The sequence below is a fragment of the Rana temporaria genome, chromosome 4 (assembly GCF_905171775.1).
Source record: "Rana temporaria chromosome 4, aRanTem1.1, whole genome shotgun sequence".
Classification (NCBI taxonomy): domain Eukaryota; kingdom Metazoa; phylum Chordata; class Amphibia; order Anura; family Ranidae; genus Rana; species Rana temporaria.
The window spans coordinates 126,645,601-126,660,100 of record NC_053492.1 but is presented as its reverse complement, the minus strand read 5'-3'; the positions used below and the strand labels follow the sequence as shown (position 1 = coordinate 126,660,100).

Below are 14,500 nucleotides of genomic sequence, written 5' to 3'. Positions count from 1 at the left end.
AAAAAACAGGAAGAACCATTGGGCACCCCTTACGAAGCCCTCATGGTACAATCTGTTATTACGGACAACAGGGAACACCATTGTCAGCTGGTCATGGGCGACAGCCCTGAGCCGGAGGGGCCCTGGAGGGAGCTGGGCAGAAAGAGGCACCGCCGGCCACCCTTCAAGAAGAAGAGGTCCTGGAAGCCGTATAACAAGCTGACCTGGAAGGAGAAGAAGCGACTGGAGGAGAGGGAGTCGCAGCGGGCGGTCCCAGAGGCGTGCCGAGATGTTCGCCAAGGGCCCACCGGTGGCCCCTTACACCACCACCCAGTTCCTGATGATGAAGGACCACGTGGAGAGCCTGCAGGACATGAGCAAGCAGGAGCTGATCCGTGAGTACATAGAGCTGGAGGAGTGCATAAGCCGCATGGAGGAGGAGAACAACCACCTGAGGTCACAGCAGCATGAACTGAGATGGAGCTGGAGAAGCTCCAAGAGGAGAACCGCGGCTGCGGAGGGAGCAGGGGTGGCTGACCTTATGGGCTCTGATTCCCCTCCCCCCTCCCCTCCCCCCCCCCCCGGACTCTGAGCACCAGTGCTACAGCATTTCAACAAATATAACTTTTTCTTTTTATGAATCTCCTGGGATTGTCACTTCAGAGCCATAACCTGCCCCCTTCCATAGCGGGACACCTAGACGGCGGCGCACAGACCCATTCGCTGTCTTCACACTGACTTCTGGTGACTTTGCAGATCGCACAAAGACTTGGGGACTGACCGGCGTGTGATCTGACGACCCGGTGACATACCTGAGTCTGAAGCAGTTGCCAAGGGAGGTCAGTCATGCCAAACGGAGTTAACCTCTGACTAATAGCTCTGAACCCGTCAACCCTACTGGACCAGGGAAGGTCCAACCGGGTTTGCCGGAGCAGGGAGCAAAAGGGGGCCATTGTGATACATTTGCCTATATGTCTCAGTTTACTACTCCCTGCTAGCCAGGTTATTGATGTGCTAATGTCCCCTCACTATTTCTAAAGGTTAATTGATCTATTGTGTGTGTGAAGGAGAGCTGGGTTTAAGTGGCTTGTGTTAATTATTCTGATTGCTTCATTGTGGTAATTATCTCTCTATATGTGGGGTCGAGCGGTCTGGTTGATGTATTCAGTACAGCTAGTGCTCAGCGTCATTGATGTCATTGTCTAAAGAAAATGTGTTTCAGCATCGGCCCCGTCGTGTCTACCTAGTCATCTGTATGGAAGCCCAGTGTGAGGGGGGCGGAGATTTGTCATTGTAACAGTTTTGGAAATGACATATAAGCTGTGTGTTATAACATTAAAGTCTGTGTTGTTCAAGCAGTAAGCTGGTCTCATGTGTGCTTTCTGGGCGATTCCAGGGATATCCCTCCTCGTGGAATATTGGGGTGATTTTCGTTATGGGAAGAGGAACGTTGACGGGGATATCATACCGATACCGTCACATGCTGTTTATGAACATAATCATATGTGTTTGTGTTTTGATCTGTTTTACTGAAGTAGTGATTCTCTAGACTCCCTGTTGTTCTAGAGTTTTATAGAGACTATGCTACGCAGCCACATGTTACCCTGATTGGATCACAGAAACATTGCTGCGAAGAGTCCATGTTTGTGCAATCTGTTATGTTTTTTTCTGCAGTGTGTGCATGCTCTTTGCCACCCTGAAACAGTTTTGTGTTATTGCTTCTACTTTGCCATTTACATTGCACCTGTCTAGTAAACTGTAAGTTATAGTTAGCCATGCACTTTTAGATTCTCTGGTTCAGCCCACAGAAGATCAATGTATTCCCCAATCTATGCTAAATAGCGCAGATGGAGGAATCTGAATTGCCAATTGTAGTATTCAAGCAGCCACAGCACGCATAGCTGTTTGACTATCCAAGCAGTGACTGCATTTGATAGGATGCAGTTACTGTTCTTCTGAATAGGTTGAAATTTGATTTATGTGTTGTTAGCTTTAGGCCTAGTATCCATGGGCTGAATGTCGTTCCACATCGGCTGGGTTAATAGAAACTGGCTGACAATCGGCCTGTGTGTAATGAAGACAGTCCAACAGAAGTTGGCTGTCCGGCCAGCTTCTGTCGAAGGGGCATGACCGAAAAACGTCTCCTGATGGGCTCCCAATGAGTGCTCTCAGCCAATGGCGTCCCCTAGTCAGAACACAAAAGTACAGCAGGGGAGTTCTCTATACTAATGTCAGATAGTACAGTGGCTCCTCCTGAGTTGACAGGTTTTTTTCCTTCAACCCTGCTGGTGTGTACTAGGCTTAACTCACTGTCTGATCAGTTCACCTTATAACCTATTCTAATAAACTATAATTACTTTGCCACATTTTAAACAACTGTTGAAAATAGATATTAGTCACACTTGGAGGGCTTTCAGTGAATCAGCCGACTCAAAAGACCTACTTTGTGAGAAGGAGCAGAAAAGTATAACCACTGTGTAGCTCTGTAGACAAGGAAGTAGAGCCTCTGTTTGTAGTGAGCAAAGATGGCTGCCTCCATGCACATACAGTATGTAATAACAATTTTTTACTAGAAACACGTTTTCCTAAACAATGACAAGCAGTGACAGGAATGTTTACACTGAGCTAATCCATGCCTCCCAACTTTTTGAGATGGAAATGAGGGACACCTATCAGCAAAAGTATGCAGGCACAGGACACACCTCTTGCCACGCCCCTTAAAGGAGAATTGTACAAAAAAAACAAGATTGGTTAAAGCGGGAGTTCACCCGAAATTTTTTTTTTAACATTAGATTGATGCTCATTTTGTCAAGAGGAATCGGGTAGTTTTTTTAAAATCAAAGCAGTACTTACCGTTTTAGAGAGCGATCTTCTCCGCCGCTTCCGGGTATGGTCTTCGGGACTGGGTGTTCCTATTTGATTGACAGGCTTCCGACTGTCACATCTATCGCATCACGAGTAGCCGAAAGAAGCCGAACGTCGGTGCGGCTCTATACGGCGCCTGCGCTCCGACGTTCGGCTACTTTCGGAAAATCGTGACGCGATGGATGCGACCGTCGGAAGCCTGTCGGAAGCCTGTCGATCAAATAGGAACACCCAGTCCTGCAGCCCATACCTGGAAGCGGCGGAGAAGATCGCTCTCTAAAACGGTATAACTGCTTTGATTTAAAAAAAACTACCCGATTCCCATTGACAAAATGAGCCTCAATCTAATGTTAAAAATTTACTTTTCGGGTGAACCTCCAGTTTAAACCCACAAGTGCTTTTTTTTAACCACTACTATTCCTTTATATTGGTTTTTAGAATTTACAAATGCAGCAATTTAGAAATCAGATGAAAGGTCCTAGCGCTGGGAAACACTTTTTGATAGCTAAAAAGTGCATTTTATATACAACTATATAGATCAGACCAAAATGAGGGACAAATGAGGAGGAATGAGGGACATTATTCCAAATTAGAGACAGTCTCTTGAAATTAGGGACAGTTGGGAGCTATGATAATCTCTCTTACATATACATATATAAATAAAAGACTGTACATCCCTTTACTATTAATGTACCATGTGGTTAAAAGTTTATAGTGCGACCTATACTATCTCATCTAACCCAGATGATTCTCTATTGAGACCTTGGTAAGATATTGTAAGCCAGTAACATTCTGGATACAGTCCATCTATATTATTACTATCTCTATTATGTAACGATCCCGGAGCCTTTCCTCTATCCTGTACTCCCTTTCCTATCCTATTGTTTTCATCACTTTCCACTTTTTATACTCCACATTCTGTCCTTTTCTTTCTTTTCATCTCTCACTTCTTCAAATATATAGCTCAAGCTATCTCATTATATAAAATGGTAAATGTGAATATGTAAATACGATATCTAATTTTGCTCCTATTGTTTTAATATTTAACATGAATAAGATCCTTCTCCCCCCTATTTCAGCCAGTTTTTGAACCGATTCATTGCTAAAATTACAATTGCTCCATAGCTATAGTTCATATCATAATTATATCCGATTCCATTTATATCACAATATTCTATAATATTTTATATGAGTTCAAATGCAATAGACTAACATGATTGGTTTGACTATAACCTGCTTTAATGATTCCTTTAACCACTTGCTTACTGGGCACATAAACCCCCTTCGTTTCCAGGCGAAATTTCAGCTTCCGGCACTGCGTCGCTTTAACTGACAATGCGCGGGTCGTGCGACGTGGGCTCCCGAACAAAATTGGCGTCCTTTTTTCCCCACAAATAGAGCTTTATTTTGGTGGTATTTGATCACCTCTGCGGTTTTATTTTTTGCGCTATAAACAAAAAAAGAGCGACATTTTAAAAAAATATATATTTTTTTTACTTGTTGCTATAATAAATATCCCAATTTTTAAAAAAAAATAACTTTTTCTCAGTTAAGGCCGATACGTATTTTTCGACGTATTTTTTGTAAAAAAAAAAAAAAATAATCGCAATAAGCGACTGGTTTGCGCAAAAGTTATAGTGCCTACGAAATGGGGGATAGATTTATGTTTTTTTTTTTTTTTTTACTAGTAATGACGGCGATTTGCGATTTTTTTGTCAGGGCTGCGATATTGCGACGGACGTATCGGGACACTTTTGACACAATTTTGGGACCATTCACATTTATACAGCGATCAGTGCTATAAAAATGCACTAATTACTGTATAATTGTGACTGGCAGTGAAGGGTTAACACAGGGAGGTGAGGAAGGGGTTAAATGTATTCCCTCATTGTGTTCTTACTGTGTGGGGGGGGGGGACTGACTGGGGAGGTGACCGATGCTGTGTCCCTATGTAAAGAGACACAGCATCGGTCTCCTCTCTCCCTCACAGCACGTGGAGCTCGGTGTTTACACACAGAGCTCCACGTCCTGCTGTGTTACCGGCTGTGTTTACCGACGATCGCGAGTGTCTGGCGGACATCGCGGCCGCCAGGCACTCGCATCGGCTCCCGAGCGATGCGCTGGCACGTTGTTTCCCCGCTGCCGCGCCCCCAGCGGCGTGCACGGGGAACAACAACAGCAGGACGTCCAGGGACGTCCACCCGGCAGTTGAGAGCCGCGCTGTGGACGTCTTTCGACCATAGCGCGGGTCTCAACTGGTTAATATTCCTCATAGGATCTACAAATATTTATTGGATTTTTCTATGTTTCAAATACTCTCTTATTACATGATACCATTTTTATTTTTCTGTAATCTTTTATTGTCAATTGTATCTACTGTTTTCTCTTTACTTTAAACCCAATAAACTAATTTGACAAAAAAAAAAAAAAGTTTATAGTGCAAGTATGATCAAAACACAAGAATGTTGTAGTATATTAACCAGAAACAGACTTATAGTAATGAAAAGTATTGAGGCAGTGAAAATACTGCTTACCTTAGTGCTAGCTATGACATAAAATGCTTGGTTTTAATGTATGGCTAAAGCAGGGTATACATGTAAAGTTTTCTTTCATTCAAAACGACAGATTACACATCCACACAAGCAATGTGGATGTGGATATCTCCCCCAGTTGCACTATTGTGGTACACCAACCCTCCCTGTAAGAATACACAGAGCAGAGCTGCAGCCATTGACAGAAGCCAGTCATTAAAACGCCTTTTTTTTTTAACAGAGGGCAGTACACACGTACCAAAATTCACCCCGTCACTGCTGAACCAGCTGGATTTCTGTACATGTGTACTGGACTGAAAAACAAGTTTGAGAGTGATAAGTAGTATACTGAAACATATACGGGTTGATTTGCTAAAGGCAAACAGACTGTGCACTCCGCAAGTACAGTTGCTTTAGAGCAGGGGATCGACGTCTAAAAGCATTGCTGGTATGATTAGAGACCCTGGGCCGAGTAGCTAAGCTGAGGCGATCCTTTTATGTTGCCAAATTGAAAAAAAAAAAATTGCGATTTTTCGCTATTGCGAATGCGAAAATGATTGCGAATTTTCGATAACTGTGGTAGGAGAACTCTGATTGTCTCTGATGCAAAAGGGGGGGGCTTTGTGTATGTGTATGTTATGAATATTTGTATGTTTGATATTATTATTTTTTGTAAGAAGGAAAAAATTGCGCATACCTTTAAAAAAGGGGAGAATACAGCAGCAACTCAAAAATGTTATACAACATAAATTAATACAAGACAGAAAATGGAGTCGCTCTACAAGAATAAAAAATATGTCTAGTGACAAGACATGTGGGCAAATTATAAAATAAGCAAGCGCAAATAACTTGTGAAATACACAGTGAAACAAATATATAAAGAAATATAGTCCCAATAATAGAAAAATAATCTTTCATAAAAATGTCTTTGATATGTGAAGTGAAAAAAAGTCCAAAGCATGCAGCATGAATGTGTTCAATCTTCAAGGTGTTTGATTGACAAATGGCTGTGACAGATGGATAGAGTAAAGAATCACCACCAATGCAAAACACTTTTTATTTTCTATTGTAAAATATCAAGAATATTCTGAGCCAATCAGAGTGCTCCTTCAGCATTTGCCGAATATTCGCAATTATTTTGTATTGTAAAATATCAAGAATATTCTGAGCCAATCAGAGTGCTCCTTCTGCATTTGCCGAATATTCGCAATTATTTTGTATTGTAAAATATCAAGAATATTCTGAGCCAATCAGAGTGCTCCTTCCGCATTTGCCGAATATTCGCAATTATTTTGTATTGTAAAATATCACGAATATTCTGAGCCAATCAGAGTGCTCCTACAGCATTTCTCGAAATTGCGCAATAAATATCGCATTCGCATGTTGCGATATTTCGATAAAATATCACGAATATTCTGAGCCAATCAGAGTGCTCCTTCCGCATTTGCCGAATATTCGCAATTATTTTGTATTGTAAAATATCACGAATATTCTGAGCCAATCAGAGTGCTCCTACAGCATTTCTCGAAATTGCGCAATAAATATCGCATTCGCATGTTGCGATATTTCGATAAAATATCACGAATATTCTGAGCCAATCAGAGCGCTCCTCCAGCATTTCTCGAAATTGCGCAATAAATATCGCATTCGCATGTTGCGATATTTCGATAAAATATCACGAATATTCTGAGCCAATCAGAGTGCTCCTACCGCAGTTATCAAAAAATCGCAATTATTTTCGCATTCGCAATAGCGAAAAATCGCAATCATTTACTTTCGATAAAATATCACGAATATTCGAATTTAGCGAATATATCTCGAATATTCGAATATATATTCGAGATATATCGCGAAATCGAATATGGCATATTCTGCTCAACACTAATCCAAACTGTGACCTGAGGGCCAGATGTGGCCCTTTGCTAGTCTTTACCTGGCCCTTGGGGCACTATTCCTCCCACTGAGGCCTCGTACACACAATCGAGTTTCTCTGCAAAAAACAGCAAGAAACTTGCTGGGAGATATTTTTTTGCCGAGAAACCGGTCGTGTGTACATTTTCATCAATGAAACTGTCGAGAAACTCGACAAGCCAAAAAGAGAGCAAGTTCTCTATTTCCTTGATGGGAATGGAGAAAATTGGCTTGTCGAGGTTCCTCGATGGCTTCACAAGGAACTCGACGAGCCAAAACGATGTGTTTCGGCCCGTCGAGTTTCTGGCGGTCGTGTGTACGAGGCCTGACACCAACAATGGGGCAACTATTTCTTCCACCAATACCAATTAGGGGATACTATTCCTCCTCCTAATAGGGGACAGTTACTCCTAACCCACCAAAACTAAGGCCATATTTATTCTCGCTCATGCCATACCCTAACATTTTCTGCCCCTGCTGGCCACAATCCTCCTTAATTCTAAAGGACAATAAACTGGCCTTTGTTTGAAAAGTTTGGAAACCCCTGCTCTAGAGCTTAGTAAAATTAGGGGAAGCTCTAAAAAGTTTAAAAAAAGTTTAAAAAAAATAATCTTGCACGTGATTGGGTATTCGTTTGCAAAGTGAAGCCTTACCTCATTTACTAAGCTCTGGAGCAACTGCACGTGCAGAGAGCAACTGCACATTGTAAAGTGGACAGTATTGGCCTTGAGTAAATCAACCCCATAGACACTTCCTGAAAATAAACAAATATTAGCAAATAATTATAGGCAAAATATTGTCTGTTCTTGAACAACTAATTCCGATTGGGGATGAATTGTAGATACGCAGATATGTACAGTAAGCAGGGATGGACTGGCCATTGGGGACTACAGGGAGTTTCCCGGTGGGCCGATGGCTCAGTGGGCCGGCTTCAGTGACAGCGGGACCGCTGCCCCCCTCCGCTCCTCTGTCTCTCCCTTCCCGCAGCACTCACCTGGGGGAACAAAGAAGCAGGGGGGAGGACCAGAAGAGCAGGGGGGACGACCAGAGGAGCATGGGGGAGGGGACAGACCTAGCTGACTCAACAGCTATGGCCTGGGGAGTTTCTCAGTTCTGCCTAATCTTGACCCATGGGGGGGGCACCAAACTGATTCTTTGCCCTGGGTGAAATAATGTCTAGCTTCCCCACTGGTACTGCCTATAAGAGGTACCAAGTACCAGCCGTTCTTCTCTAATAAAGTAGACGGCTAGTGGCTAGTGAAAGGGGAGAGGGGCTTGAGTGCCGGGGGGGGGGTTGTGGGAGTTGTCCGGCTGCCATGGAGGAGACCTATCAAAGGGGCCAGTCTGGATGGAAGTCCAGTGCCAAATTTCTGTCCCAGTCCAGCCTTGACAGTAAAGTGGGTTCGTTGTTATTGTTACTATTATTATTTACAGGCTTTATTTAGTGCTTTGTTACAGATTTTCGATTTTTTTATCAATGGGTGAATGAAGCAAAGAGGAGTAGCTGGCACTGAAGATTTGGTATGGTGGATGAGTCTGACAGCAGAAGTTATGGTGGACTGAAGATGGGTAAGGGTAAGCAATAAGGAGGGAGGTGGCAATAGTGAAGATAAGTGATGATCAGATGATGCTGTGCTAAGGTAAGCCTGCTACTTCATCAAAATGATACTTAACCAATGACCTCTGCAAGAAATTACCCCCCCCCCCCCTTCATGACCAGGCTTGTTTTTTTGGGATACGGCACTGCGTTACATTAACTGACAATTGAATGCAACGTTGTACCCAAATACAATTTATGTGATTTTTTTCCCACAAATAGAGATTTCTATTGGTGGTATTTGATCACCTCTGAGGTTTTTTTTTATTGTTTGCGATATAAACAAATAAAGGCAGACAATTTTGAAAAAAAAAAAAATTCTCTCTGCTATAAAACATATCCAATAAAAAAAACTGAAAACTCTAATTTATTTTTTCTGCTACAAGTTTTTGGTAAAAAAATATAATCCAGATAAGCGTGTATTGATTGGTTTACGGGAATGTTATTGTGTCTACAAACTATGGCCCGGATTCACAAAGCACTTGTTCCTTTCCTCCTCCGCTGGACAGTAACACGAATGTCCCTCAGTGGACAAGCGGATGCCCGTATCCGTCACAGGCACGTTTCAGGCGCGTGCTGCGCGTGCTGTGCTGCACGTACGCCCAAGCTTAGCTGTGTGAAGTTAACTCCCTCATTGCCGGACAGTTCAAAACACGACACTCTTTTCGCTCTTTAGTAAATCTTGTATTCACAATTCTTGTTGCCAGAGGTAACAGCCGAATCCCGGACGAGCGCCCACGTGTAGCGCTACCCCCCTCAGGAGCCGCTGGTTGATTTGGGATCGGCGTATTAAGTTACCTCTAATCGTTGTCTAGGGATGATGGTTGTGAGTAGAGCAGTAAACGAATGTCCAATCACCGAATAGGTTCTCTGAATGCTTATTTCACGGCCCAACACGACCAACATCAACATGAAGTAGGACAGAAAGGTTGATGAAGTAAAGAACTTTGCGGTATCAGGCCTGGCTAAGTGGAAAGCAAATCCTGCTATCAGTAGTAGTAGTTACGTTCCGTCGCCACTCTAGCCAGAGTGGTGAAGTGCCTCCGGACAGACTCCTGCCACGAGCCTGGCAGCCGAAATGTCACTTTAGGTAGCTGGAAGAACAAGTCACTGCCACTGACTTGGCTCTGATTTTAATAGGATGCCAGATGAGGCCTCTGCCACAGGCTTAATGCTGACAATGGTGAACAGGCAGAGCAAATCCTCCCAGTCTTTCTCTTTGGGGTCACCGACTGAACAGTACTGAGGTTATCTGTCAGTGTTTGGTCACCCAGATCCCCCGATGGTCGGTTCAAAGCCCTTTTGGATCACCTGCCTCCGGGTTCTCCTCAAGCCGATCCCCCACCGAATGGCATACAGCCTGGGATCTCCTTAGTAGAGGGGACCAGTCAGTCACTGGGGCCCCTTTGGCAGCATCAGTCACTCTAGGCCAAGAGGGCCCAGAGTATGGAACTCCGCGCTGCGCGCGACCCCAGGCCAGGTAGACCATAGTGGTGGGGCCCGCGATGTGCGCACACCCTAAAGGTGGGTGCCGCACCTGGAACCAGGAACCCGCAAAGAACCAAGAACAGCTTCCGCCACAGAAATACTCCCTCCCAGCATGCACAGCGAGGCTCAACTCCTCTCAATGGCTGCTGGGAAAGCGGCTCCGCCTGGACCTCTCTGTGCCACCTGCCGCCCAGGAATGGTACCACATCCTAGAACGCAGTCTGACCCACAGAACAATCCAGATTTGGTGACAGCCGAATTCAACACAATTAGAATGAGAGCAAATTAGCTCTCTCAGTCCCCACTAACTTTAGCGTAGCGCCTTTACTGAAAGTAAGGGGGCGCTACAAATGGTATACCCAACATTTCATATTTCTGATATGCATCCATTGTACAATGTACAGTACTTGTGTTAGAAAGTATTTCTGTTCTATTTGTATTGCTTTTCTTTGTGTGAAATATCTGGTGAACTTGGTCAGCCCCTCTACTTTCCTATTTCAAACTGACCCTGCAAGGCATTCCAGCATAGTCAGTTTTCTTCTTTGCATTCTACTTGGTAGCACAGTCTGTCCTCTCCTCCAGTGGTCACACTTGTGCTGACTAGTGTTGAGCAGAATATGCCATATTCGATTTCGCGATATATCTCGAATATATATTCGAATATTCGAGATATATTCGCTAAATTTCGAATATTCGTGATATTTTATCGAAATTAATTGAATGCGTTTTTCGCTATTGCGAATGCGAAAATAATTGCGATTTTTAATAACTGCGGTAGGAGCGCTCTGATTGGCTTAGAATATTCGTGATATTTTATCGAAATATCGCAACATGCGAATGCGATATTTATTGCGCAATTTCGAGATATGCTGGAGGAGCGCTCTGATTGGCTCAGAATATTCGTGATATTTTATCGAAATATCGCAACATGCGAATGCGATATTTATTGCGCAATTTCGAGATATGCTGGAGGAGCGCTCTGATTGGGTTCAGAATATTCGTGATATTTTATCGAAAATATCGCAACATGCGAATGCGATATTATTGCGCAATTTCGAGATATGCTGGAGGAGCGCTCTGATTGGCTCAGAATATTCGTGATATTTTATCGAAATATCGCAACATGCGAATGCGTATTTATTGCGCAATTTCGAGATATGCTGGAGGAGCGCTCTGATTGGCTCAGAATATTCCTGATATTTTATCGAAATATCGCAACATGCGAATGCGAAATTTATTGCAGATATTTCGAAAACTGCTGTAGCAGCAACTCTGAAATCGAATATGTATGATATTTTAACCAAATACATATTGCGATTGCGATTTTCGATCGCGCATGCGCAATTGCGCGAACAAACACGGCGACCATTTCCTGGAGGCCTTGCCAGTTTCCAACTTATGATCGCAGCGCAATCACACAGCAACATGGTTGGTAAGCAATTTCACTAAGTCTGAGGAAAAGTTGCTGATTTGTGTAAGTATTTTGACCACTGTTATTTCATCATCTTCAACTGCATTTTAGTCTAGTTTAAAAGTTAGTATATATGATCAGATATTAGTATTTCACAAAAAATGTGTCTCCTGCTTTTACAAAACTACAAGTCCCAGCATGCCTGGACAGCTGCAGACACCCTGGTTGGCAAATGGTGTATTTAGCACTTTTCCTTGTTATTTAGCATAATGAATTTAAACATTTATTGACATAGGACGTATGCGAACGTCTGACTTCAGTGTCCTCAAGGCCCAAGGACGTTCGAATACATATTGCCCTTTAGATGTTGCAGACTACAAGTCCCAGCATGCCTGGAATGCTGGCACTTCTAGTATTGTAAGTTCTGCAGGCCCACATTTTCAGGCCTTTATGCACGGGTCTCTAAAACTGTGGCACCCTAGATGCAGCAAAAGTAAAATTCTTAGCATGCACTGACAGACCGTGGGTGATGGGAGTAGTAGTTTGGAACAGCTGGAGGTGGACTGGTCTTGAAACCCAGAGTTAGGTAACAAACCCGTAGTGTTTTGGCAACCATTCTTGCCTCCAGCTGGTATTTTCTGTTGAAAGCCTGTGGGGTGCAAAACACAACCCAAAAACTCCACCCGGTGGCAAGGAAAATTTGCACACACTAAAGAGTGACATCACAAAAACAGCGACGGTTGCATACGTCAGTGGTCCTCCGAAAAGGTCCCGTCTCTGACCCCCCGGGGCGTTAGGCTCCTAGGCTCCTGACAGGGAAAAGAGTTACTGTGGTCCATACAGCCGAAGCCATATGGACCCATCTCGGTCCAAGCAGCGCAATCAACACGCGAACAACACGCGACCATTTCCTGGAGCCTTGCCAGTTTCCAACTTATGATCGCAGCGCAATCACACAGCAACATGGTTGGAAGCAATTTCACTAAGTCTGAGGAAAAGTTGCTGATTTGTGTAAGTATTTTGACCACTGTTATTTCATCATCTTCAACTGCATTTAAGTCTAGTTTAAAAGTTAGTATATATGATCAGATATTAGTATTTAACCAAAAATGTGTCTCCTGCTTTTACAAAACTACAAGTCCCAGCCCAGCCCAGCATTTTAGTCTAGTTTAAAAGTTAGTATATATGATCATATATTAGTATTTCACAAAAAATGTGTCTCCTGCTTTTACAAAACTACAAGTCCCAGCATGCCTGGACAGCTGCAGACACCCTGGTTGGCAAATGTGTATTTAGGCACTTTTCCTTGTTATTTAGCATAATGAATTTAAAAATTTTTTGGACATAGGACGTATGCGAACGTCCTGACTTCAGTGTCCTCAAGGCCCAAGGACGTTCGAATACATATTGCCCTTTAGATGTTGCAGAACTACAACTTCCAGCATGCCTGGGAATGCTGGCACTTCTAGTATTGTAAGTTCTGCAGGCCCCCATTTTTCAGGCCTTTATGCACGGGTCTCTAAACTGTGGCACCCTAGATGCAGCAAAAGTAAAATTCTTAGCATGCACTGACAGACCGTGGCTGATGGGAGTAGTAGTTTTGCAACAGCTGGAGGTGGACTGGTCTTGAAACCCAGAGTTAAGTAACAAACACGTAGTGTTTTGCAACCATTCTGCCTCCAGCTGTTTTTTTCCTGTTGAAAAGCCTGTGGCGTGCAAAACACAACCCAAAAACTCCACCCGGATGCAGTGAAAAATGTGCACACACCTAAAGAGTGACATCACAAAAAACTGCGACGGGTACATACGTCAGTGGTCCTCCGAAAAAGGTCCCGTCTCTGACCCCCCGGGGCGTTAGGCTCCTGACAGGGAAAAGAGTTAGCAACGCATATCTCCCCTATACGTGTATCCTGTGTTGTTAATAATATATTCATAATTATGCAAATGATAATGGCTGCTATATTTATGCAAAAAAGGTGGCGACCGAAATGGCAGGATATAAAATCTTTCATGTTACCCCTGTCATTGATTAATAAGGCGAGAATGCTTCCAATTGTTGAATAGCATACATTTACGTCATATATCCATAAGGCTGTCAACAGAAGTATTACAATATACTTTGTTCTTCATCTTGCAGAAGTTCCTGGAAACAGGATACGATGAGCTGCGGAGGCAGCCAGAGAAAAGGGCTGTGGTCAGCGCCCTAATCGCTGACTTTGGCGGCCAACATGACCACAAGGCCATTGTTAAGAAGTGGTCTGACCTGAAGAGGCGCCAAATGGTTCATGTCAGACGTCTTCGGGCTAAATATCATCCAGGTAAGTTATTGTTGACAGTTATGTTTTTTTTAAAAAAAGTGTATTTTGTGCGTGAACTCGAAAGAGAGAGGAGCCGGCCTGCAGGAGTTGGGAGGCCTCCCCCAGAGGCAATCTGCCACCTTTCTCCATGCCCCGGTTGGCAATGGCGGGTGTGAGGGGGTCCTCCCAACCCAACCTCGCATAGCACACCCACCAGGGGCGGGGCTGAGACCACCAAACTCAATTCACAGGTAGCCGAGAGCGGGATCCGAACCCCTAGCTGCAGAGGTGAATCAGTTGTCAGTGCAGTGGCAATCGCGTGGAGCCACCGCAGCTCCTTTGGTGACAGTTATGTAAGGTCATATGTAATTCATGTAAGGTCAGATGTTGTTAACCAAGATGCCATGTTGTGCTAACATAT

The 14,500-nt window shown here is 43.7% G+C and overlaps 1 long non-coding RNA gene across 1 annotated transcript in view; it reads right to left on the bottom strand.

The window, feature by feature from the left end:
* Nucleotides 1–8,037, bottom strand: part of LOC120935324 — a 12,391-nt gene extending 4,354 nt beyond the window's left edge. The window contains exon 1 of the long non-coding RNA XR_005748412.1: nt 7,940–8,037. This is a non-coding gene — a long non-coding RNA (uncharacterized LOC120935324). The remainder of the gene's footprint in view (nt 1–7,939) is intronic.
* Nucleotides 8,038–14,500: the final 6,463 nt, after the last annotated feature.